The sequence below is a fragment of the Sorex fumeus genome, unplaced genomic scaffold (genome assembly GCF_029834395.1).
Source record: "Sorex fumeus unplaced genomic scaffold, SorFum_2.1 ptg000126l, whole genome shotgun sequence".
Lineage (NCBI taxonomy): Eukaryota > Metazoa > Chordata > Mammalia > Eulipotyphla > Soricidae > Sorex > Sorex fumeus.
In genome coordinates, this window is record NW_026606183.1 from 2180315 (window position 1) to 2206176 (window position 25862).

The 25862-nt window shown below is 38.1% G+C and overlaps 1 protein-coding gene and 1 pseudogene across 5 annotated transcripts in view; both read left to right on the forward strand.

Annotated features, from left to right (window-relative positions):
• Nucleotides 1-25862, forward strand: part of AUTS2 (activator of transcription and developmental regulator AUTS2) — a 1241040-nt gene that overhangs the window by 24304 nt on the left and 1190874 nt on the right. The gene's annotated exons all lie outside the window — the stretch shown is intronic.
• On the forward strand, nt 8865-8973 carry LOC130045032 (uncharacterized; annotated as a pseudogene).

Below are 25862 nucleotides of genomic sequence, written 5' to 3' on the forward strand. Positions count from 1 at the left end.
TTAGCTAGGTATGTTTTTTCCTTTGGGGGTGGAAGGAGAGGGTGGGAGCTTTGTTTTATTTTTTCTAGGCGAGAGAATACTTGTCCTATTTTTAAGTTACTGCAAACCTTTTGTCACCTGATTGTTTTGGGGTATCTGTACTTGGTAGTTTCAGATTCTTAATCACAAATTCTTGCCTTTTGCGGTGGTTCCATGTTGCCAGTTATACATTATACACACAGGTTCGCTTTTAAACATAAAAGATTCCTAGGCCAACTTCCTGATTGACTACAGGTTAATTTCTGCGTTGTGTCTCTGTTACATTTGTTTTTTATTGATAGGTTTCCTGGGAATTCTTCTGTAGTGAGTCTCTGAACAGAGTTTTAGTTTTATTTATGCAGAAAATATTTTTTAGCATTTTGGGTGGACAGCATTAATGCTGATTTAAAATTATTCTTATGCTAGCAAACCTTTTATGAAAATAAAGTACTCATTATATTTGGTTTAAAATGTTGCTTATTATAGAATAGGAACACATCTGAAATAAGTGTAGTGTATAACTCCGTAAATTACTGTGAATGAACACCCAGGCACTCAGTACCCAGGTAAATAGAACATTGCAAAAAATACTTGATTTTTATTTTATTATATTCTTTGTTTCCTTAAATTTTCCCTTGTACTCCTTCCCTTCCTCAAATCCCAAGAAATTACAATATAAAGTTTTCAGCCTTTTAATACTAGGTACTTCGTAGTCCCTCGTGTCTAAGTTTTTGATGCTGTTGCTTGTATTGTTTGTTTTGATTTAGTCTTAAATCAGTTCCTGGCAGTGACTTTGTGTTAATGCTTAACAGCATACATTAAGATTAAAGCTCTAAGAAATGTCTTTTCTGAAACTTACTTACTGAAAATATTCTCATGATGGTTGTGAAAAATATATAGGTTTATTAGTCCTGACAAAAATTACTGGTAAATAATTTAGTCTTTTTTTTCTATTTTCACCCACATTTAGTGAGCCATTTTATTTTATATACTTAATTTTTTTTAGGTTTTTAATGAAACTGTGAGATAAAATTACATACTTACACACTTTCGTGATTACATTTCAGTCATACAGTGGTCGAATGAATATCCGTCCCTCCACTAGTGCCTATTCTCCATCACCAATGTTCCCAGTATCTCTCCTGCTACCCCCCCCCCCCCCCACCCGCCTGCCTCTGTGGCAGGCACATTCCCTTTTACTCTCTCTTTTACTCTCTCCTTTTGGGCGTTATGGGTTGTAATACAGGTATTAAGTGTTCAATCTATAGTCTAATTTCAGCATGCATCTCCCATCCTGAGCGAGCCCTCCAAGCATTCTTTGCTTGGTGATCCCTACTCTATCTCAGCTGCCTTTCCCCCCAGCATATGAGAATGACTTCCAAGCTGTGGAGCAATTCTCCTGGTCCTTATCTCTACTACCCTTGGGAGTTAGTCTCCCATTACGTTACTTTATATTCTAGAAATGAGTTCAGTCATTCTATATCTGTCCCTCTCTTTCTGACTTATTTCACTTAACATGATACTCTCCATGTCAATCCACTTATATGCACATTTCATGACTTTATCTTTTCTAACAGCTGCATAGTATTCCACTGTGTAGATGTATCAAAGTTTCCTTAACTAGTAATCTGTTCTTGGGCATTTGGGATTTTTCCTGATTCTGGCTACTGTAAGTAGTGCTGCTATAGACATACAAGTGCAGATATCATTTCTACTGTACTTTTTTGCATCTCCATGATATATTCCCAGAATTGGTATTTCTGGGTCAAATGGGAGCTCAATTTCTAATTTTTTGAGAAATGTCCATATTGTTTTCCAAAAGGGCTGAACAAGTCAGCATTCCCACTAGTAGAGAAGGAGAGTCCTCTTCTCTCCACATTCATGCTAATACCGGTGGTTGCTTTTGTTCTTTTGGATGTGCTCCAGTCTCTGTGGTGTGAGATGATATCTCATTGTTGTTTTGATCTGCATCTCCCTGCTGACTAGTGATAAAGAGCCTTTTTTTTCATGTGTGTTTCAGCCATTTGGGTTTCTTCTTTGAGAAAGTTTCTGTTTATTTCTTTGCCTCATTTTCTGATGTTTTCTTCTTGTAGAGTTCAACTAGTGCCTTGTGTATCCTTGTTATTACCCCCTTATCAAATGGGTATTGGGTGAATATCCTTTCCCATTTTGTATTTCGTATTTGTATTCTGGTCACTGTTTAAGAGGTACAGAACCTTCTTAGTTTAAGATAGTCCCATTTCTTTATCCCAGTTTCCACTTGCTTGGTCAGTGGTGTGTCATATTTGAAGATAGCTTTAGCTTCAATGTTGTGGAAGGTTTTGCCAACCTTTTCTTCAGTGAACCTTATGGATTCTGGTCTGATGTTGAAGTCTTGAAACCATTTTGATCTGACTTTTGTGTTTGGTGTTAGGTAGAGGTCTGAGCCCATTTTTGTGTGTGTAGCTGTCCAGTTTTGCCAGCACCATTTGTTAAAGAGGCTTTCCTTGTGCCACTTTACATTTCTTGATCCCTTATCAAAGATTAGATGATCATATATTTGAGGGTGTGTGTAAGGATATTCCACCCTGTTTCTTTGGTCTGTGGCTCTACCTTTGCTCCAATACCATGCTGTTTTAGTTATTACCACTTTGTAGTAGAGTTTGAGGATGGGGAAGGTGATGCCTCCCATCTTCTTTTTCCCAAGAATTGCTTTAGCTATTCATGGGGATTTGTTGTTTCATATGAATTTCAGGAGCGTTTGATCAATTTCTTTGAAGACTTTTATGGGTATCCTTATAGGGATCACATTGAATCTGTATAATGCTTTAGGGAGTATTGCCATTTTGACAATGTTACTTCTCCCAATCCATGAGCAGGGAATTTGTTTCTATTTCCAGGTATCCTTTTTTATTTCTTAATGTAGCATTTTGTAGTTTTCTTTGTACAGGTTCTTTACCTCCCTGGTTAAGCTGATTCCCAGGTACTTGATTTTCTGAGGCATGATTGTGAATGGGATTGCTTTTTTCATGTCACTTTCATCTCTCTTATTATTTGCGTATAGGAAAGCCATGGAGTTTTGGGTATTTAGTTTTGGTAGCCTAGTAAACATGTCTCAATGGCCATGTCTCTGTGACTATATAAAGAAAGGTGACTTCTTAGTTAACAACAACAAAAAAATTCCAGTCTCCTATTTATTCTCCCCCTGAATAAATTTTTTTCCTTTTCAGTCCTGTTCAGAGCATTAAAACCAAAGGTAATCAAGTTTTCCTAAGGGTTTTCTTCTTCTCTTTTCATTTGACGAATCATTCATTAGGTTCTTAGTGGGATGAATTCTAGTACCAAACAACAAATTCGCTTATTTCCTTTGGAAGGAGGTGGTTGTGGTAAAGGGGCTCAGCAGGAGCCCTGCACTGGAACTAACCCTGTCTAGTATCAGGACTAATAGTTTTGTGTCTGCAACTGCAGCACTTTCCCTGGAAGGCATGGGGCTCCTGTGCATGTAAGGAGTGCCCCTGCTCTTCCCTATCTTATCTCCAATATCAGCTAAACAGGTGACAAGATTCCAATCACCCTGCTTTGAATGGCTTTCAGTCTTTCCAAAAGTACACTAGAGGCTTGTTTTGCTACAGTACATTGATTAAATAAATATTCCTGTGTGCACAAAGGAATTGAAATTTGTTAAAGCACTCAGCAGTTACCAGCCATTAGTAACAAAACAACTACTGTTCTTTTCTCCCCCTCCCCCCTCTCTACTATGCAGATTCTCAGAGGTGTAAGTAACAGAAATTCTCCGACCTGTTTCCAGTGTGTGCCAAGCAAGGAAAGGGTGGTATTATGCGGTTTTATATGTCCCTCCTCCTGCACCCCCTCTGCCCCTCCAACACATATCCTTTGGAACCGGTGCACTTTTTTTTTTTTAAAATAAACAGTAGAAGAACCTGAGTGATTTAGGTTGGAAATACTCTCTTGGGTTGTGGCTGGGCTTTTGTTTCTCTTCAATTTTTTTTTTTCTGACAACACCTGGTGGTGTTTCAGGGATCAATCCTGGTAGGACCCAGGGATCATATTAGGTGCTGGGGATTGAGCCCAGGTGGGATGCTTGTAAGGCAAGCATCCTATCCTCTGTATTATAACTCCAGCCCCTCTTCTCAACTTGTAAAAGTTGTTTCTCATAGGAAAGACTTTCTTGTATAGGAAAGGGTAATCTGGTGTTAAAGTCATTCAGTGTGTCTGGTGTCAGATGTGAAGTCCAAACAGCTTCTGTGACACTTGATCCATTATGTTTACTTATTTACAAGTCCTTTCAGCTTTCAGTGGCTAGAGACACTCACTGCTTTGGTATATATATAGTTGTGTAAAGGGCCCAAGTGTGGAAAGGCAAGAATTTTAGTCATGGTCATGATGGTAGTTGGTTTCCTTATTTCGATGTGGGGAGTGAGGTGTTGGGATTGGGTAAGCTGGTTAAGGTGAACTCAAGTAGATGTAAAAAAATGAATGATTCAGAAGTGTTATTTGTAATCCTTCTTGTGTAAGTTATCAAGCTCCTTATCAATTCTCAAGGAATGAGTTGCATGCTAAGTGTGAAGTGACCAGTATTTTCCTTTTAATGTATTTCACTATAATAGTGTCTGGGACAGGGAGAGAAGGAGCAGATGAAAGAATGAGAATGGATCATTGGAAATTAGGCATGACAAGACACTATGAAGGAAGTGTCATGTGGACAGAAGTGTGTTTAAATGTAATTCCTACCATCTACTGTTAACAGGGGAGCTCCCCTAACTTTCTCTCTCTCTCTCTCTCTGTTTACCAAATCTTATTTAAAATAACTTTAGAGGTGTGTGTGTGTGTGTGTGTGTGTGTGTGTGTGTGTGTGTGTGTGTAGCTTGTATAGCTATGATATAAAAAAATTGCAGGGAACTTTGTAGCAGGGTGGATGACAGAGACACCTAATCAGGGAAAATGGTTGGAAGAGATAAAGTGAAATCTTAGTTTGTGTCTCCTCCAACTGACTCTGGGTAATTAATTGGAAATGACATTAACCTGAGCTTAATTGTAACTTTGCATAGTAACAATATACCAGCTGTTCACTGTATTCTTTCCTGGTGGTGCCACTTAATTAATTTTGCTGTCTTTTAAGCTGTGACTTTTTTATGGCGTGTTTTCCTTTAGCCCTCTCCTCCCCCACCAACATGTTCATAGTCCCTGCGTTCAGAAGCAATTTCTAATGCTTTCGTGTCCACTCAACTAGGGGCTTTTTCTTTGTATTATTTGACTATTTAGGACCATACCCTGGCAGTTATTCAGGAGCCACTCCTGGCTTTATGCTGAGAGATTACTTTTGGTAGTATTTAGGGGTTCATATGTAGTGCTGGGGATCAATCTTGGGCTGGCTACATGCAAAGCAAGCACTTTAACCCTCAGTACTATGTCTCCAGTCCCTTAGTAGACTTTTTAAAAATTGCCATTATAAGACTGGAAATCTTATATTTTGGACTTTTCCAAAAGGTTTTAGCTTTTGGCATAAATGATAATAGGTAATTTCAGGCCTGTGAAAGGTGCTCAAAATATCAAGTGAATAAGATGAAAGAGAAGTTAATTACTGAACAGTGATTACTTTGATATAATCAATTATTGGATCATTAAATGTTTATTACCTTTTATATGCTCCTTTCTCCCTCATAAGGGTAGTTTCTTTTTTAAGTCATTAGAACAGAAATGGGAGTTTAAAAAATTCTGCTTAAAATTTCCAGAAGACTGAAGTATTAAAAAGGTCTTGTGTGATTTGACAGCTGAATAGCCTGTTTTTCTTTGGTCTGCTGAATTAGTAATTAATGAAATGTATTGCTTGAGCAGAGAAAATAAGATTAGTTTTGCTTAGAAAGAAAACAAAAGCAAAACATTAACCCCTAAATGCTGGTGAATATTAAATTATAGCATAAGAATATTAAAATAAAAGTCTCCTTGAATGATATGGATTCAGTGGTAACACACATTTAAATAATTAACTTCTTTGTTGAGCACCAAGTTTATATTTAAAGAATGAGGTTACAATAAATACAGAGGAGTCAAGGGACCTCTACAGTCCTCATTGTGCCTCTTTGTGTGGAGAGCAGAAAAGACAGACGCTGTAGTAACCGTTATTGATAAACACTGGGACTAATAGAAACATGGAAATTTCTGTTTGGCAGGGATTATGATTATGGAGAAAGAATTTTTTTGGACTCCTAGGTATCCTGTGAATTAAGAGCAGGTGCAATGTGATTATGAAGAGAAATCTTGCTTCTGGAGGATTTGGTATTCTGTGGGTTAGCAACAGACTCTCTAGAGTCTCATTTCCTGTATTTACACCCTAGCCTGGCACATTACTAGCTTTGTTTCTTTCTCTTTTCTTTCTTTCTTTTTTTAAAATCTCAGTTTATTCATCTGTAAAGTGGAAAAGTGATGGTGTAGAATTATTGTGAGGATTAGATTAATTTTTAAATGCTTATCACAGTGTACAATGTGTAATGAACATCTTAGGTGGTAGTGGCAAAAATGGTGTCTTTTTGAGGGGATAATGCAATAGAGGATTCTTTCTTAGGGAAAATGGTAATTTAATTGGATCCTGAGGAACAGAGGGATGTTTCAGGCATTTCTTGTATTGTCATGTGTAACCACATAGTTAATTTGTAATGCTTACAGTAATGTGTGCTTATGTAGTACCATTGTCAAAAGATTACAAAGGGCATTTACAACCATTTATTCTCCAAACAGTCCTCTGAAGCAAGAAGACTGTTTATGCAGATTCTCCGAGGTGTGAAAGGCTCCAGAGTTCAGACTGCTCTTTAATTGAGGTGTGCTACCAGCCTGGGTTTATGGTTGATTATTAGACTGATGGAAAAAGGGAATTTTTTTAATCTTAAAAAAATTCTCAGTTTAAATATTTAATTCTTAGTATTTGTGAACAACTATTAAATTAGAAGTTGGGTTTTTTGTATTTTCTAGTACTAGTGGAATTTGTTTATTCCTGAAGTACCAGATCACAGTTGGATTAGAGGAAAGTTTATAATAATTACTCCAATGAAACAATTACTTCTACAGGCAATAAACAAAAAGTAGCAAACACTTACTGCTACAGGCAATACACTTTTCTTTGGGGCAGGCCTTTAGATGTATAGACTGAGGTGATGGTATTGGAGAGATGGCACCAGCACTTTAGAGAGAGATAAGGGTCTGGGTGGTTTGGAATCCCCAGCACTCCAGGTAGTAGTCCCTGAGTGCCACGAAGGGTCACTCCTGAGGGCAGAATCAAGAACAGACCCTGGGAACTGTTCCAAACTTTTAGTTCCCCAAACTAAAAGGAAATGACAACAGGGCAGTTGGCTCCATGGACTCACACAATGTTAGAGTCTGAATAAAACTTTTGAGCTTATATAATTTTTTCAGCATTTAATTTATGTGTACTTTGGACTTATATACTCTGGGTCCTTAGCACACAGTTTGTAAGATAGGTCACTTGTTGCATGTTTAATTATTTGTAACATGTTCTACCTCTCCTCAGCGTTGTTTGGAAGATAATGCATGCTAAAGATGCTGTTAGCTCTCAACCAGTGGAAGGTCGGAGTCTCATTAATTGATTCAAATTCAGAATCACACAGGAAGCTGGGTCTGGGATTGAGACTTTAGCCTCCTGCTTCTGCTAGACCCGGTTATTGCCAGCATACATGCCATGCTTCTGCTGATGATGAGAGATTATTATAATGAGATTTACCCTCACTCAATAGAAACTATAGTCCTGACTTGGCCTCAGTAAGGAATTTGTGTTTTCGTGAAATGATTCCCTAAGATAACATTCGATACAGAGTGTGGCAAACACAAGGACAGACAGGGCTGGTTGTAGTTTGTATTTTGCAGGGGCAGGGAGACCTGGCACATTGTCCAAGGCCCAGTATCATTTATCATATGAAGGAATGAATTATTACAGTGAACTGTAGAAAACAGAAATGAAAATGGAAATACAGTTTTAAAATTTTAGTTTTGTAGAAAATAAGAAATTGAAGTAATCAGGTAGTTTAAGTTGTCTCTTAATCACCAGTTCTTAAAAATTGGGTATAAGTTATACCATCAGAGATTTTTATTTTTAAATATTTTATATTTATATTTTTGTTGTTTTTAGGCCATACCTGGTGATGTTCATGGGTTATTCCAGGCTCTACACTCAGGAATTACTCCTGGCAGTGCTTGGGGGATCATTTATGGTGCCAGGGATAAAACTCAGGTCGGCCGCATGTAAGGCCACATCCTACCTGCTGTACTAACTCTCCAGCGCTTGAAGGAATTTTTATTAATTTTATTTATTAATTTTGCCCTCCTGGCTGACTCTAAAGGGATTTATATTGTGAAATAAAATTTTATTCGTTTCAAGAATTTCTCTCTAAATTAGGACATATTCATTACTAATTTATGGTTTAAGTCTTTAGAATCTGACAAAAAGGTTTAGCAAAGCTGTGTTTCTAAGGGTGTGGAGATCTACTAGCAGCTGTGCTAAACCGCTTGCTTGCTGTAAACTTTAACCTTGAGTAAACGTCTGGTTTCGAATCACAGCATGACCTTTCAGGGAAAACAAAACAAACAACACCCAACAAAAAACTTCATTTCCTTTATTTATTTTTTTTTGTGCAATGCAAGGATGCACATATTAGGAGAAATATTTTAGGACTGCCACTGTCACTGCTCTCCTGTTGTTCATCGATTTGCTCGAGCGGGCCCAGTAGCATCTCCATTGTGAGACTTGTTGTTACTGTGTTTGGCATATCGAATACGTCACGGATAGCTTGCCAGGCTCTGCCCTGCGGGCGAGATACTCTTGGTAGCTTGCCGGGCTCTCCGCTTCTCAGCCTCTTGGTTAAGATCAAGTGTAGTATCTGTTCTTATCAGTTTAATGAATATAGTATTATAGATTAAAAATAGAGTAGGAAAAGATCCACACCTTATATAGATATATAATAATAGATTTTCAGTTCAAAATCTATTGAATGAAATTAAATAAAATTTAATGATAAACTATTTGCTCGAGCGGGCCCAGTAATGTCTCCATTGGAGACTTTGTTGTTACTATGTTTGGCATATCGAATACATCATGGGTGGCTTGCCAGGCCCTGCCGTGCGGGCGAGATACTCTCGGTAGCTTGCCGGGCTCTCTGAGAGGGGTGGAGGAATCGAACTCGGGTCAGCCATGTTGGCTGCGTGCAAGGCAAACGCCCTACCGTTGTGCTATCACTCCATAGCAGCGTCAAAAATTGCTTATGGGGACCAGAGAGATAGAACAGTGGGTATGGTGCTTGCCTTGTATGCTGCTAATCAAGGTTTGATCCCAGACACCTCATGCAGTCCTCCCAGGAATGATCCCTTAGAGGTAGAGACAATAGTAAGCCCTGAGCCCAGCCAGGAATAGCCCCCAAAACAACAACACCACCAACAATAATATTGAAAATGGAATAAGTGGATGTATTTATGCAAAAGCAAAATGGTTTTTATTGATAGTACACATAATATGCAATAATTAACTCAAAGCAGTTTATAAACTGAATTGTGAAATCTCAAACTAAAAAACTTCTAGTGTTTTTTCATCTATTGTTAGACAAAGATTTCTAAGATAGAATGGCAAAATATTATATGTAAAAGAATATGTTGACAAATTTTATGTCATTAAAATGTCCATTTAATTTTATGCCATACTTTGAATATTTTAAAAAAATATCCAAAGCTAGGCAATTTTAATATCACAAATAAAATTTTGTATTTTATCATATATTAAGTTAATATTTAAGTCTAGGCTATTAGCAAAATCCTCAAATTATGTATTAATATCTCCAGATCTACAATAAACAATGTAATTAAAAAATATTTGGTCAAAATGAATACATATTCTGTTTTTTAATCTTGTTTTTTCACTTATTTTTGAGCCACGTCAGGCAGTGTTTAATGGCTTATTCTTAACTTTGTATTCAGGAGTCAATTCTACTATTGCTGGGGATCAAACTAGGGATAGGTACTTGCAGAGAGATAGTACAGCAGATACCCTTGCAAAAAGATACCCTTTTTAGGACAGAAATAAGATTTTATTTTACTGAGTTAATGTACACAAGTGGTTTCCTGATCATCAAGGAACTTTAGGAAAATATCATTTCTTGAATAGACTCAAGAGCTACTGAATCAAGAGTCTCAGAGGGTCAGATTAGGAGCACCTAAAGTGATTTTATATTAAAATAAGATTTAGTAAACAGTAAGAGAAAGAAATATTGAGTGTGTGTGTGTGTGTGTGTGTGTGTGTGTGTGTGTGTGTGTTTTATCTGCTTGCCTCTGGAGTAGATAAAACAATTGGTTACATATGAGGTTATAGTTAGCAGAATATATCCACAGCCCCTACCTTTTGTAATTCAGACTGGCTAAAATGATTTTGACTTTGGCTTTAACAGATTCACAAACATCCTAAAAGTCACGGGCAGAAGATTTTGTGTACACAGTTTGTCTTGCGTTCATCCATTTCTCTAAGGGGTCAGTGACCCATTAAAGGTTAAGAACCAAGGTCTAGGGCTTGTACAGCTGTTTGAAAACAGTGAAGAGGGCAATGTGTATCTTGCCCTGTGATGTTTCTGACCCTTTGAGAGGCAATAGCAATTTAAGAATTGCACCTGTTTTCTGCTTCATTTAAAATATTTCACCAGAAGACAAAATGGTTGTACATCTAGGTTGTGGTCAGAACAAGACCTAGGGTTATAGAGTTATGTGGTGAACTGTATCAAACTGGTATTAAAGAATAGTAAATCAGTTCAGTGGTCAGTCTGTATCTTAGCAAGGTCCACTCCAGTTTTCATACAGTATATAATTTTCTGAATTACAGATAATAACTTCACCCTATGATAAACATGAAGACTAATTATCTTATTTTTATTGTATTCTATCCCCAGCATGTCCATTGAATTGCCTAATTACAAAATAACTTTGCCTGTAGTACTGCTGGCTTATTCTTCCTTAATTCTTAAATCCCCAAGTAACTATGTTTATCACAAAACAGAATTAGATATTAGAGATGTTTATCTTGAACTGCTGTGAAAGGTTTGCTTAGAGAAATATTAAACCCATATGTATAATTTTTTTTTATCTCTAAGGATAACTTTTTATTCAAGTTTAATTAAGCCCTTCCCTATACTCTCCTTCATTCTTTTCCTCTACTCTGCTCTCGTCTCTTCTTTTTGTGTTTCTTTGGGGAATAAATTGTAAAATATAGTAACTCTAGTAATGTTAAATTTAAAAATCTGATAGATTTATAGGAAGAAGGCAGTCACTGAAATTATGAATGGCAAAGTTATTTGGCATTTAAAAAATATAGTTCTTTTTGGGGAAGGAGTAAGTTAGGGCTCTTGATGTTTCTGAAATCATGTCTGTATAGACAGTTAAGATGTTTATACAAGTTATTTTATTACCTTGTTTTTTTATGCATTATTCTTAAAAAATATTTTATCTCCAAAGTAGATTTAAACTTTCAACTTATTGGACAGTGGTTTGTCTTCTAGTATTTTGTAATCTTGTCATTATTTAGCATATTGAGCATGTAACAGACAGTAAGTATTGGATTAATTGGATGTGTTTATTGTCTTGGAACTTTGGATCCCCAAGAGAACAGAAGATGGACTTAATCTGGAGTAAATAGATTAAAATATGATACATGCTTTGGAAAAATAAAATGTATTGTTAGATCAGTTGTATGATTCGTGTTCACATACAACTGAGCAAGCTCATATTCTGTAGTTCTTTAAAATCTTATCTATCTAGAATTTAACATTTATAAATAAAACTTTATGGCGGAACTACAAAACTTAATTTTCATTTAGAAAAATTTAAATGGAGTGAAAATTGAGAGGTTTTTATTAGTTTTAAATTATCTTATTAATATTACTTTATTGTTATTAATATAGTATGTTCTATTGTATATTATTGTACTTTTTAATAGAAAATTTAATGCTTTGTTTTCACTGGAGTCTGGAAAGAAATATGATAGCAGTACAGGCTTCTTCACATAGAGGCATTTGCTCATCAAATAGATGCCACCCATAGCCTGCCTTTTTTTTTTTTGCCACATCTGCTGTGCTTACAGCTTACTCTTGACTCTGTGCTCAGGAATCACTCCTGTCAGGGATTGGGACCACATGTAGTATTGGTGACTGAACCCAGGTCTGCTTTGTACAAGGCAAACTGTACTACACACTATATTATTTCTTCAGTCCCCTTCCATAGCCAGTTTTAATTAAGTAGTTATCACTGTAGATAGGTGGAGGCACTATTTGGAAGTTTATGACTATCAATTATCTTAAGAAGCAGGATTTGTGGGCATGAGGGAAGAGGGAACAGGAATTGTGAAAGATTAAACACTAAATTGTATGAAAAGCAGATCTGGGAATGTTTCTCGCATAGAAGAGGTGACTCAGGATGATTCATGATAGCTATCCTTGTATTTACACAGGGTGGGTTTTAGGAAGAAGACTACAAATCTCAGATGGCTGTTTTTTGTTGTTGTTCCTTTTGGCCCTTACCTGGCTGTGTTCAGCACTGACTTGTAGTTCTGAACTCAGAGATCATTCCTGGAGGGACTTGAGTACCATACGAGATTCCTGGGATTGAAGCAGGGTTGACCACATGCAAGGCAAATGCTCTACCCGCTGTACTATCTCTCCAGTTCCAAAAGGCCATTCTTGTTCCCCTGAGAGGCAGCTTGTCATTTGGTTGAAAAAATTGATTTCTAATAGTGGAGTCTCAGGCTCTTGAATTCTAGTTGCTGCAGTGTTCAAACAGCTTCATTTGCCACGTACCTGTATTATTGTAATGGGGTTTTAGTGCCAGGAGTTAGTGAACTTTGAGGTCTCTTTATCCCAGAGAATTATATATGTTAGATAATTTTCAAGGTCAAGCACTTTGGGTAACTAGTCATGTTTCAAAATCCAGAACTACTCCTTGTAAATTCTTTTAAAGAATTCTTAGGAGTAAACTATTTTTTTTTAGGAACTAAGTCTTGTATTCTGTGGATTAGTATTTCATTTTATGATTATTTAGATCGAATGAAACAAAACTATTTTAATCCATGAATGATTCATTCTTGGTGTCTAGTTTTCTTTTCATAGTTTGAGGTTAGGTCATTTAGAAGCCAGCATTCTTTTTTCAGGGTTAGGGTGTTGGGGCCACACCTGGTTATGTTTGGGAAGGGGTTTTCCCCTGGCAGTACTCAGGGAGACCAGTATCAACAGCCACTAGGCAACCACCTTACATATACTATATCTCTGGTCCTGAAGGCGGGACCTGACATTTTATTGGTGTTTGCCTGTGTTTTTGCACATCAAGATAAGAATGAAATTCAGACCACTTGGTATATATAAATTTTTATTTCAAGTTACTTAAGGGACATCTTTAAAAAGATGTTTATACTTTACAATTGTAAAGTACTTTCCACCTCTTTTGTTTAAAACAACTGCTAATTTTGGTACAGAAAAAGTATTTTGTGATGACTGAAAAAGCATGCCCAAAAGTAATAATATGGTCTTCAGCTAACTACAGACCTACACTGGTGATACATCATTACAGTAAATAGGTATTTTGTAAAAAGCCGAGATGCTTTGGGGAAAAAGAGTAGGGGGTGGAGGTGTGCATGTGACCTCGTACTTACCTAAAAGCTGAAATGAGTTCTTCAGGCTCACAGTAGCAGAGGTTACTGTGGAGTAGTGTGTGGCCCTAACTTAGTGTCCCGTCTCTTCAGGCACTTGGCACTGATTCCTTCATCTCAGAACTGAAGTTTTACGGATTAAGAGGAAAGAGAATGGAAATGCTTTATTTTCTCTGCCAAAGGAGGTACTTAAACTGGGAAAGGAGGCGGGGATGTTAACAAATCAAGTCTTGGCAAGGAAATCTGTCATGAATCAGCAATGGCTTGGAAAGCTTCTGTCTCTGTATTTTGCAAAATTAAACATTTGCCACTACCAGTATTTCTCTCTTGCTTACCTTTAGGATCAGCTTCGTATCTCTGTAAGTGGGGTTGATTATTTTTGCCCAGTTTGACAACATTAGGTAATTAATTTACAGCTATCTCAATTAGACTCCAGCCCATATATGTGTGGCCTTTTACAGAGTCTTTGTTTTGATGATAATTAAGCCACAGTAGTGGAGACAGCCAAACAATTTACACTCACTTTGGTGGGACACAGGGCTCTCCTTTGGTGTAGACAGCCACAGTTTCTTTTCTTTCTACCTACTCTGGTACTAAAATGCTATATGCCTACTTTAATTTCCTGATCAAAACAAAAGCCTTTTTCCCTTGAGAAAATCCCATATTTTTCCCTTGAACACATATGTCTATTTTTTTCTCTCTCCTCACATTTTTCAAAGTACTCTTTTTTCTTTTTCTTTTCTTTTCTTTTTTTTTTTTTTTTTAGTGAATCACCGTGAGGTACAATTACAGAGTTACAAACTTTTGTGCTTGCTTTCCAGTCACACAATGATCGAGTACCATTCCTCTACCAGTGCCCATTCTCCACCACCAATAATCCCAGTATACCTCCCACCATCCCCACCCTCTACCCTTTTCCCCCTACTTCACCTCTGTGGCAGGGCATTCCCTTTTGTTCTCTCTCCTTTTGGGTGTTGTGTTCTGCAACAGAGGTATTGACTGGCCATCATGTTTGGTCTATGAACTACTTTCAGCACATATCTGCCATCCTGAGCTGGTCCTCAGAACACCCTTTACCTGGTGTTCCCTTCTCTATCCCTCTCCCCCAGCTTGTGAGGCCAGTTTCCAAACCGTGGAACTAACCTGTTGGTACTTAACTCTGCTATTCTTGGGTGTTCATCTCCCATTCTGTTACTTTATATTCCCCAGTGAGTGCAGTCTTTCTTTGTCTATCCCTCTCTTTCTGACTCATTTCACTTAGCATGATACTTTCTGTGTACTTTTGGCCTTTTTATACTTTGACTCTGTATGAGGGATTATGCAAGTTTTTCTGTGGTCACGGTCCTCCTGTTGTTCATCGGTTTGCTTGAGCGGTCCCAGTAACGTCTCCATCCTGAGACTTGTTGTTACTGTGTTTGGCATATTGAATATGTCATGGGTAGCTTGCCAGGCTTTGCCCTGCGGGCAAGATACTCTCCATAGCTTGCCGGGCTCTCCGAGAGGGGCAGAGGAATCGAACTCCGGTCGGCCATGTTGGCTGCATGCAAGGCAAACGCCTTACCCACTGTGCTATTGCTCCAGCCCAAGTTTTTCTACATGATTTTTTACAAAAAATGAGGTCACACCATAAAAGTTGAGTTGCAGTCTACTTTATCCCTCCTTAGTAAACTGGAAATGCCTCATTTCATAAAGCTGTGTTTTACAGCACATCATATGTACCTTTTGTATGAATAGACTATAAAAGCCTATTTAATCAGTTTGTTATCATTTGACAAAAACTTTTTCTGTGTTTTGGGTATTATCATCAGCACTGAAACACACACACAAACACACACCACACACACGCCCACATGTGCACGCTCTCACTAATTTCTTGTTACCAAATCTGTTGCACTATAATTATTATCAACAGATAAATTGTAAATTTAACTATTGAATGACTTGGACAAGGGCACTGCACTGTGGCACTGTCCTCCTGTTGTTCATCGATTTCCTCCAGCGGACCCAGTAACGTCTCCATTGTGAGACTTGTTACTGTGTTTGGCATATTGAATACATCACATCTCAGACATGAAAGTTTTATAACTATCTCACGGTGATTCACTATCTCACGGTGATTCAATTTTTTTTTTTTTGGGCTGGAGCGATAGCACAGTGGTAGGGCGTTCGCCTTACAAGCGGCCAACATGGCCAACCCGAGTTCGATTCCTCCGCCTCTCTCGGAGAACCCGGCAAGCTACCGAGAGTATTCGATATGCCAGACACAGTAACAACAAAGTCTCCAATGGAGACGTTACTGGGCCCGCTCGAGCAAAAAAATTAAAAAAAAAAGAGCTTGCCAGGCTTTGCCGCGTGGGCTAGATACTCTTGGCAGCTTGCCGGGCGCTCTGAGAGGGGAGGAGGAATCGAACCCGGCTCGGCTGGGCCGGCTGCGTGCAAGACAAACGCCCTAATGCTGTGCTATCGCTCCACCCTGGACAGGGGCAATATATATTAAAAAGTTTCAATACATATTTATAAATTGAACTTCTCAGAAGTTGAACCTTTTTTTTCATTCACTTGCAGTATGAAAAATCTGCTTATTCTTTCTGTTTGTTACTTTTGGGCCTTACTTTTTGGGCTGTGCTCTTGGTTTACTCCTCGCTCTGTGCTCAGGGATTACTCCTGGGGGGCGGGGGCTCGTGAGACTGAATGGGGTGCCATGGATCAAATCTGATTGGCTGCATGCAAGGCAAGTGCCTTATCTACTGTTCTGGCCTTATTTGTACCTTCTGGCAGGGAAATATCCATCATTACTGAAGCACGATAAACTCTAGCAACTCTAGTAAGGTAAGTTTTGGAGTAGTCATCACAACATGTTGTCTACTGAGTATCACTGCTGGTCTGTTTTCTGCATGTCTCAAACCACTAGTTTGAAATTCTGTAGAGCTGGTGTTAAATCTTATATTCTGCCTTTACGTAGTCCGGATGTTGACATGAAGTTTGATACCAAACAGGTTTGCATTGTTCACTAAGTGAATGAGTGAGCACAAACACATACAGACTGACATACACCATACTCTCTCACACATGCGCGCGCACACACACAAAAGTGGCTATTAGAAAATAATGTCTAATATGAGACCGACACCCAAGGACAGTAGACACAAGGGCCAGGAATATTGCTCATAGTTGGAAGCCTGTCTCATGAGCTGGGGGAGAAGGCAGCTGGAATAGAGAAGGGATCACTAAGACAATGATGGTTGGAGGAATCATTCAGGATGGGAGATGTGTGCTGAAAGTAGATAACATGATAGTCAAACATGATAGCCTCTCAGTATCTGTATTGCAGACCATAATACCCAAAAGTAGAGAGTATGGGGGAAGTAGTCTGCCCCCATACAGGGGAAGGGTTGGGATGGGGGAGTGCGGATACTGGGGACGTTGGTGGTGAAGAATGTGCACTGGTGGAAGGATGGGTGTTTGATCATTGTATGATTGAAACTCAGACATGAAAGCTTTATAACTATCTCATGGCAATTCAATAAAAATTTTTTAAAAAATTGAAAAAAAGAGAAAACAATGTCTAAATAAATCTGGTGCAGTCCCCCTCCATTTTATTTTATCTCTTTATTTAACGAAACAGACTTAACATGATTCAGTGGTGTCTTGCTCAAGAGCAAGCTAATATTCCAAGCCAAACTGGGAATTTTTTTTACCACTGTACTTATGAGATTCTTATGGTTCTAGAGTTGAGCTCTGCTTATATTTAAAGTCAGTAGTAAACTCATTTAATATATCACATAGGTTTTCCAAAATGCTCTTTCTGCTCTCTAATAATACAACCTCAGATTGTACTAAATTTCAGCATACCCCTAATTCACCTTCTTCACCCCCTACCCCTTCTTTCTTCATTTCTCTGCTTTAATTCTTAGTGGATGTTTTAAATTTACTTGCAACAAAATCCATTGACTTCGGATGTTAAAATGCATCACACTGACCTCTAACCTGATGATTCAAGTAGACTCTTACCTGCTCTGGAAATCAAGCAGGTAAAGCCAAGACTTCTACCCAGATCCAGGTGCTGCCTGTCTGCAGCCTGTGTTTTTCTTCATTGGTGGAGTGCACCCACACCTTCTTTTCCTGTAGAAGCAGCATTCGACGACAGTTTCTGATTGTAATGCTTTAGTTCGTCAGTGCCAAAACTGACTTTAGAATATGGAGAACAGGGGAATTAGAGTTTAAACATTTCTGTATTTTCCCCTGCCCCATGACGTAGTGTTTTATTAAACTTTCTGATTCTGAAAATTGGTCACTTTGTAGTTAGACTAGCATGGGATACTGTACTCTTAGGTTTTGTAATATTTCATAGTATATCTCTTTATTGTATGTTAAATGATAGGAAGTATAATAAAATGTACCTAGGGAGTACTTACTATTTTATGTCCTGTAACAGTCAGTACTTGAGACAAATGTAGCAGCAGATCTCAACTCAAAAAGGAACAACTGGCTATAACCCAAGAGAAAGAATGGAAAGTCATTGTTGGTGGCATAAATTTAATGAAATCAGAATGTGAGACCCTCAAGGGTCTTTGTAACATTAAGTCTATCCCTTTGTTAACAGATGGGGAAGAATTAGCCACTGATTCAGGGTTATTCATAGATTAGAGAGAGCAAGCTGTGTACTTCAGAGTGGGATGTTATACCCACTCTCCTGTTTTTTTTTTTAAAAATTTTCTAATAATAAGGTAAAGGATTTATTCTAATCTCCAAAGGAACTATTTGATATTTGTTGGTTGAAACTCTTGGGCAGTGCTGTTTATTTTCCCTGGTTGCCTCTGTCATTCTATGCTTCTTGGAGATGGGCTTGGAGGTAACTGAAATGAAAGCTTTTATAACAGTGCTTGGAAGAATCATCTCTGATGAAATGACTTCTTACCTTTTTAAGATATCAGTGGCAACAAGAATGCTAGTATTTTATAAAACTATTGACTATAAATGGGAGAAATGCCAGGTTGAATATGTTGTTTACCTTACACCTTTGGCTTTGATTTGTTTTTAGGAAATTCAGGGGGGTTAAGATGGATATTTTCTAAAGAACTTCTAGAATTTATTTCTTTTCTTCATAGAAAAGAAATTCATTTCTTCATAGAAGTTCACCATGACTAACTAACCAAAGTCAAGTAGAAACTTGACTAGAAAGCAGACCATTTTGTTAATATTCGGTTGGCTTTCATGGGAATTTTCATGTCTGTAGACTTCCCTGTGTTCAATCTAGTTGCTAGTAGTTGCTTATAAAATACAGACTTGCTGTGATCAGTCTAGTTGCTAGCAGTCACTTATAAAACATCTCCCAGGTGCTTAGGGTCTATAAGAGAAATAAGTGTCCAGTATCAATGACACAAGAACTTTGGCCTCCCGAAGATAATCTCCTATGAATTGAAAAAAATTTCAAAAAATATTCCTTACCTTCCATGTATGAATGGGACTAGGATGCTCTAGGGCTAAGTGAAGGCTCATAAATGGAACATCCGGCCATGAGAATTCACTTTCATATTAGTACACTGAAAGCACTGAGGCACATCTCTTAAAATAACCTTGTTTAACCCAAGACTTACTTGAACTCAGAATCCTGTTCATGGCGAATAGTTATTTACGCCCTTGTAGAATTTTGATATATTAAGAGTAGTTCCTATAAGGAATAGCAATGTGAAACAAATAGAAGTGACAACATTAGTTGGTAACAGGAATAATTAAACACTGATGGAGAGTATATATGTATGCATACACATATGTGTGTTTATGTGTATATATGTTAAGCATACCTGGCAACCTTGTATGAAATTGTGGTGTACTCATCTGTAGTATTTGTTTTCCCTCCTTTTAAAAATGATTGTGGTGCGTGCCTGGCATGATGCCAGAACCCTAGCTTGAACCCTGTCGCGAAGCCCACCTCCCGTTCCTGCACTGCCAGATATAGCCCTGAAGGCCCTTCAACCCTGCCAAGCCCAAGAAGTACCACATTGCTGGCCTGAACTCTGAACTATCCAGTTTGGTTGACTGAGTATTGCTGCGAGTAGCCACCCAGCTCCCTGAGCACTGCTTGGGAGGCCTTCTAACCCTACCCCTATCCCAAATAAGAAAAGTGCTTTATTGGGGACTTTAGGGTTAGGTGGTAAAAAGATTAAAGGAAGTTACAAGTGACCTCATTGCTACTTATAGAAGTCAATTGGTGACCTTTTAACTAGTGCCAAGGCTTGTCATTTCAGGTATGGATTTTGCAGAGTAACTGTGAAAGCAGTCTGTGTCAGCTCCATGAAGAGCTGGTTGTCCAGTGGAGGAAATAAATATGTAAATGATAAATGTGTAAACAGATTATAGCAATGCTGTGATTAATATCTAAACAAGAGAAACAAGACAAAGGAAGAAATGCTCTTTCTGTATCACCCTCCATTTAGAACAGGGTGGTTCATTCAATAAGCCAAAAACTGAATTTACTGTTCCCCTATGATCCTTCAGATAAAAATATTACTCAGATGTCCAGATTCAAATAACTAGGTCTCTTTATAACTTCCTTACTCCTGAATGAATTGTATCATCAGTAGTCCCATTAGAGACTTGATTGTTTGTCTGTCTTTAGCTTTATGACAATTTTCCTTGTATATGTAAGACTTTGTTGCATAGCAAAGCCACCTTTGTCCAGTATGACTTGAGCACCTTTAGACACTACACGTACCGTTACCCATCAATTCCCAGAGTTGCCATGTCTCCCGGCCTTTGTCAATACCCACAGTCAGAAAACTGTTTTCTTTAGACTTTGAACAAAGAATTAGGACTATGAAAGTCATTCATGGGCCAGGGATATGCCTCAACTGTTGGGAATATGCCTTGCATAAATATTACCTAGATTTGAACCCCAGAACTGCAAAATTGTCATTGTTTTATTTCCAGAATATTTTTCTTATATCTTGTACTGTGTTGTCGATGTGCTGAGTCCAGTTTGGCATTTTATTCCTCATAGTATGCTGTTTTTGAGGCTCAATGTTAAGGTATTTAACTTCTCTTTAAAGCATATACTTTCATTTTGAGCATTTGTAATCATATACAATTGGGGGCAGAGTGATTCCCAGCATGGTGCAATGGAAATTACTAAACTGGAAGTCAGCCTCAAAAGGTTTTGTATTTAATTTTCTTGTGTCCTTGGGCGAGTTACTTAATCTTCCAATAACAGAGGAGGTTGGGCCAGAATTAGCAGTTACTTCTAATGCTGACATTCCCGGATTCTCTAGAGAGGATTCACTTCCATGGAGAAGGTCTAAAAGTGGATACCTTTTTAGGTTAAATGGCTTTGTTCATGTAGCATCCCCCACCCTCTCCCTCTCTTCATTTTGTAGTAATAAGACTTCTTTTCATGCAGTTAAACTAAGTTATCTGAAACTTTCAAAAGGCTGCAGTTCTTATCCTATTCTTGTTTTTTTTTTTTGAGGGAAAGAAAAATGTGATAGCCAAACAATCTTGTCTATATTCATGAATTGGAACAAATTCATCTCATTTTTCTTCATAACCAAATTCAGTGAGGTGCTGCTAAGTTTTAACTGAAAAAACCTAGGTAATATTTATGCAAGGCATATTTGGTTGAGCTTCTCTTCCTAAATCTAGAAATAATCATATTTGATAGATATGTTTTGAGTGTCTGCATTTGGATAAAAGAATTGTCTTGGTGGAAAGGCCTTGTGTGTAGAAGTTGGTTCCTCGCTTTAAGATAAATATTTGTGCTATGTATCTTTGGATACATTATGGAGCCTTTCAGAATTTCATTGTCCTCAGTAGTCATTTGATATAATTATGATTTCTAAAAACTCTGTGCTTACCATTCTAGGCATTTATTTTAGACTTCTTTCTGTTCTCTTCCAAGATTAAAATATCTCCACCTACTTGTGCACACAATCCCAAACAGATGTTGATATGTCAGGGAAAGGAGTATTTTAAAACATTTAAAATGGTACATTTAAGAATTTTTATCTTGAATCAGTTTTCTGTTGCTGAGCAATAGTCTTAGCACAAATTAATATTTTTTGTAGTTTAAAAATGTATTTACTATCTCATAGTTTCTATGGTTTTGGAGCCTAGGTAGAGCTTAGCTGGTTTCTTGGCAAAGCTGCAGGTAAGATGTTGGTTGTTCAGTTACCTTGCTGAGTGAAGTCAGTCAGAAGGAAAAGGACAGATATGGAACAATCTCTTGCATATATGGGGGTATAAAGAAACATGGTAACAGAATAAGAAATTGTCACAGTCATAGAACTTGGAAATTATCTATGGAACTGAATTGGGGTGGATGGAGAGGTGGATGAGAGGGCTCCTTAGGACAGTGGTGGGGGAAAGCTGACACTTTGGTGTGTTCTGTGTTGAGACCTTGCGTGCATCAAACTCTGTCGTTAACAGTATTCCTGGGAAGAGTATTCACTCCATTATCAAGCTAACTCAGGTTCTTGCTGCTGTAGACTCTTATAGTCAGTGGTGGGGGTTGATGAGAAGAACAACTAAGGCTAATGGTAGGAGAACTACAGACACTACAATTTTCTGTAATGTAATCATATAACCACGTATGTTTTTGATTTTACTGATCCCTACAGGTTAGAAGCTACATGCACCCACATGCAAGGGGAGAGCATCATGCAAAGGCATGAATACCACTGGGGCACTGATTATGAGATAGCCTAAAGAATCTGTTAGCCACATACATGGAAAAGAAACTATATTAAAATTTTTTGTTTATGTCTTCATGTGAATCTGTATTTTATAGTATGAGCTTCAGTAAATTGATTGGAAAATGATTGAAAATCCTTTTCTGTTAGAGCTTCAGGCCCACGGTTTTCATCCTGTGCCTCCATGTCCCATTCTTCCTCCTCCTTAGCCGCACACACCCACACAAAGACCAGATATTTATGAAGACAAGGTTTTGTTTCAATGGATTGTAGCAGCGTTGACAGCCAAGTACAAATGTTTTAGGATGACATTGAACCCCCACTTTGACTGCAAGTGAGCCTTCTGTTGAAAGTAGTGTTGAATTATAGTCATTTTTATTCTTTATTGAGCTTCTGTCAGCTATTTGTAGATGGTCTCTGGTTCTCCCCCTTCCCCTTGCAAAATGATGAACTAAAACTGTTCCCCAAAGTGGGTAATACTGACCATACTGGCAGGAGGGACAACATGCACTAAATGGGGTGTGTGTGTGTGTGTGTGAGAGAGAGAGAGAGAGAGAGAGAGAGAGAGAGAGAGAGAGAAAGAACGTGTGCGTGCCTGTGTATGTGTGTGTGTGGGGGGGTTGTAGAAGAGGTAGGTGCAATTAGGGCAGGGGTGCTTTCTGTTTTATCTCTTAAACAGGTTTGTTATTCAGAGGGGACTTTGAGTAAATTCTTTTTCCCTGCAAAGGTGGGGAGCACAGTGTTGGGGGTGGAGGGTGAAAGGCTAAGTAAGTTTGGGAACCTGTACTTTTGGTTTTTGAGTGCTGGACTACCAAACTGAGCACTTAATGAAAACAAAGTGCTGCACTTTGAGAAACCTTTATGGTGAGAGCTTTTTGTTGTGCATTCTTAATTTCTTCCTGTATTTTACCATTTTTTACTTTTAAAATCCTTCCTTCCTTCCTTCCTTCCTTCCTTCCTTCCTTCCTTCCTTCCTCCCTCCCTCCCTCCCTCCCTCTCTCCCTCTCTCCCTCCCTCCCTCCCTCCCTTCCTCCCTTACTATCTCCTAGGGCTTAGTACTCTTTTTTTCCTTCTACATTTCTAATTTTTGTTTTGTTAAATACGGGATATTTATATCTATCTAAAAAAGAATATATCATCAACATTTCAAAACATGTAATAGATACTCAACGAATGACAGTTTGATTAACCAGTTACATTTATTTATTTAGTTTCATTCGTGTAACTCAAGCTTTTGCAGTGTTTCTCAGCTTCCAGTTCACAGACAGGTACTTGTCAAGTTTTAAGAGGTTGCAAACAACTGATATAATACATTAGAACTCTTAGAGGATTGGGATGTGAAAAGAAAATTATCATCATCTTCCATCTGTTTGAAAACAAATATTTAATTTCTGAAGCCTCTTTTCCCTAATAATTTTAAGCTACGTAAGATTTGTTTTTGATAGTTTGCATCGTACTGTCATTTAATTGCTAGAGGTAGACTCAACTGACTTAGAGGAAAGATCTTTATAATTTGAATCTATCCCTTTATTTTATAAATTAGGTTGAGAGCATTATGAAGTGACACAAAATCATAGGGAAGAGAAGTGTCGCAAATCTTATCTTTTATGCAAACTCAACGTTTTTAATAATTATGAAACACTAAACAAATTTAGACCTGTGAAACCTGCCCTTTGGGTCATCTTGACAACATCTGGAACTTTTGGGTCATCTTGAGATGTGGTTCTCAGTACTGAGGAGATTGTATAGCTGCGCATGAAACTAGGTGTCAGACTCAGAGTTCAGAACTCAATTTTTTTGTAAGATTGAGTAGGTTTTTGTGAGAAGGGAGGAGTGGAAAAGAGTCTTTCAGTCTGGGCCTCTTGCTATTCCCTTAGGGGATTTAGCTAGGCTTCTTAACACTGGTTATGATCACTGAATGGTAACAGATAAATAGTAGTGATCCTTAATTCAAAGGGAGGAACCAAAAGGATCAGAGGTTATGATTGCAGTGATGATGGTTGGTGGTATGGGATGTCTTCTGAAATGGTCTGTAGCACTGTCCTCCTGTTGTTCATTGATTTTGCTCGAGTAGGCACAAGTAACGTCTACATTGTGAGACTTGTTACTGTTTTTGGCATGTCGAATACGCCACGGAGAGCTTGCCAGGTTCTGCTGTGCGGGTGGGATACTCTCGGTAGCTTGCCGGGCTCTTGGAGAGGGACAGAGGAATCCAACCTGGGTTGGTCATGTTCAAGGCACCCTACCCACTGTGCTATTGCTCCAGCCATCTGTAAAATGTTTTTTTTAAAGCTATTTAGTCTTTCCCCCTTCTTGGTCTTGGAAACCTTAGAAGAAAGGAGAAATGGCTTTAAACTAAAATATGATATGGATGGTCTATGGGTGGTAAAAGCCACACCCCACTTTTATTAAACTAGTATACTACAACCTGACTGCTACCTGCAGTTTGCCAATTACCCAATTATGACACAAATTTGCACATTAAAAAAAAAGTTGACTGCTACTATTCTTCTTTATATAAGGATTTTAGTCACTGTACATCTTGTGTCTTTAAATAATGTATTAGGAACATTTTCAAGTCTTTAAGTGCTTTTTTAATGAGAGCATGAAGATTTTAATGGGGCTAGATTGCTTTTCATGACATTTCAGAGTGACTTAATTGTAACAATGTTGAGAGGCTGTATTTTAAAGTTTGCTAAGTATGTCTGCTGTGGATTATAGTCAGACACTTAAAAGGAGAAATGGATGGATTGTAGAATCAGATAGCTTTTTCCATACTGCTTTCCTTCAATATTAGCTCTTTGAAAAAATGGTTATACCAGCACAGGCACAGGTCAGGGTTCTCTTGAACCTTTTAATTTTAAAATAGGAACAAAGGCTAATAATTGAACTAGTGGGAATAGTTTCAGAGGTAATTTCTTTAAAATTTACTTGTGCAGCAGGTTTGTCTGAGAGCATTGTTTTTACAGAATCATGAGGCCAGCAAGCCTGTTTTTTTTCTCTCCTTTGTACCATTTTTCAAGGTGTTCCTGAAATGTTACCACCACACAAAATCTTACTCTTTTTTTTTTTTTTTGGTCTCAAGGTGTCCAGGATTCATTCCTGGCCATACTTGACCTGGGTGTGGGCCTGAAATCGCCTCAGTCCTGGTACTGCAGTGCTGTTCAGACCAGAGGTATTGGAGGCCACCAGGGCTACCCCTAGTGGTGCTTGAGGGACTGACCCTTTGCTGAACTGTGGTCTTGTCTTGCACGAAAGGCATGTGCTGCAGTTCTTTAAACTATTTCCCCAACCCAAACTTTATTTGACTTTATTTGTATTTAAAAATATTTTGAGGTATTATAGTTTATAATAGTATTGTCATTTTTATATTGCAGTTTCAGAGTACTACCCATTCCCTCCATCAGTGTTTCAAAATTCCTCTACCATGATCCATGCCCCTCCCCACAGCACTGGCCCTCCATCACCCCAGTTCCAGTTTTTTC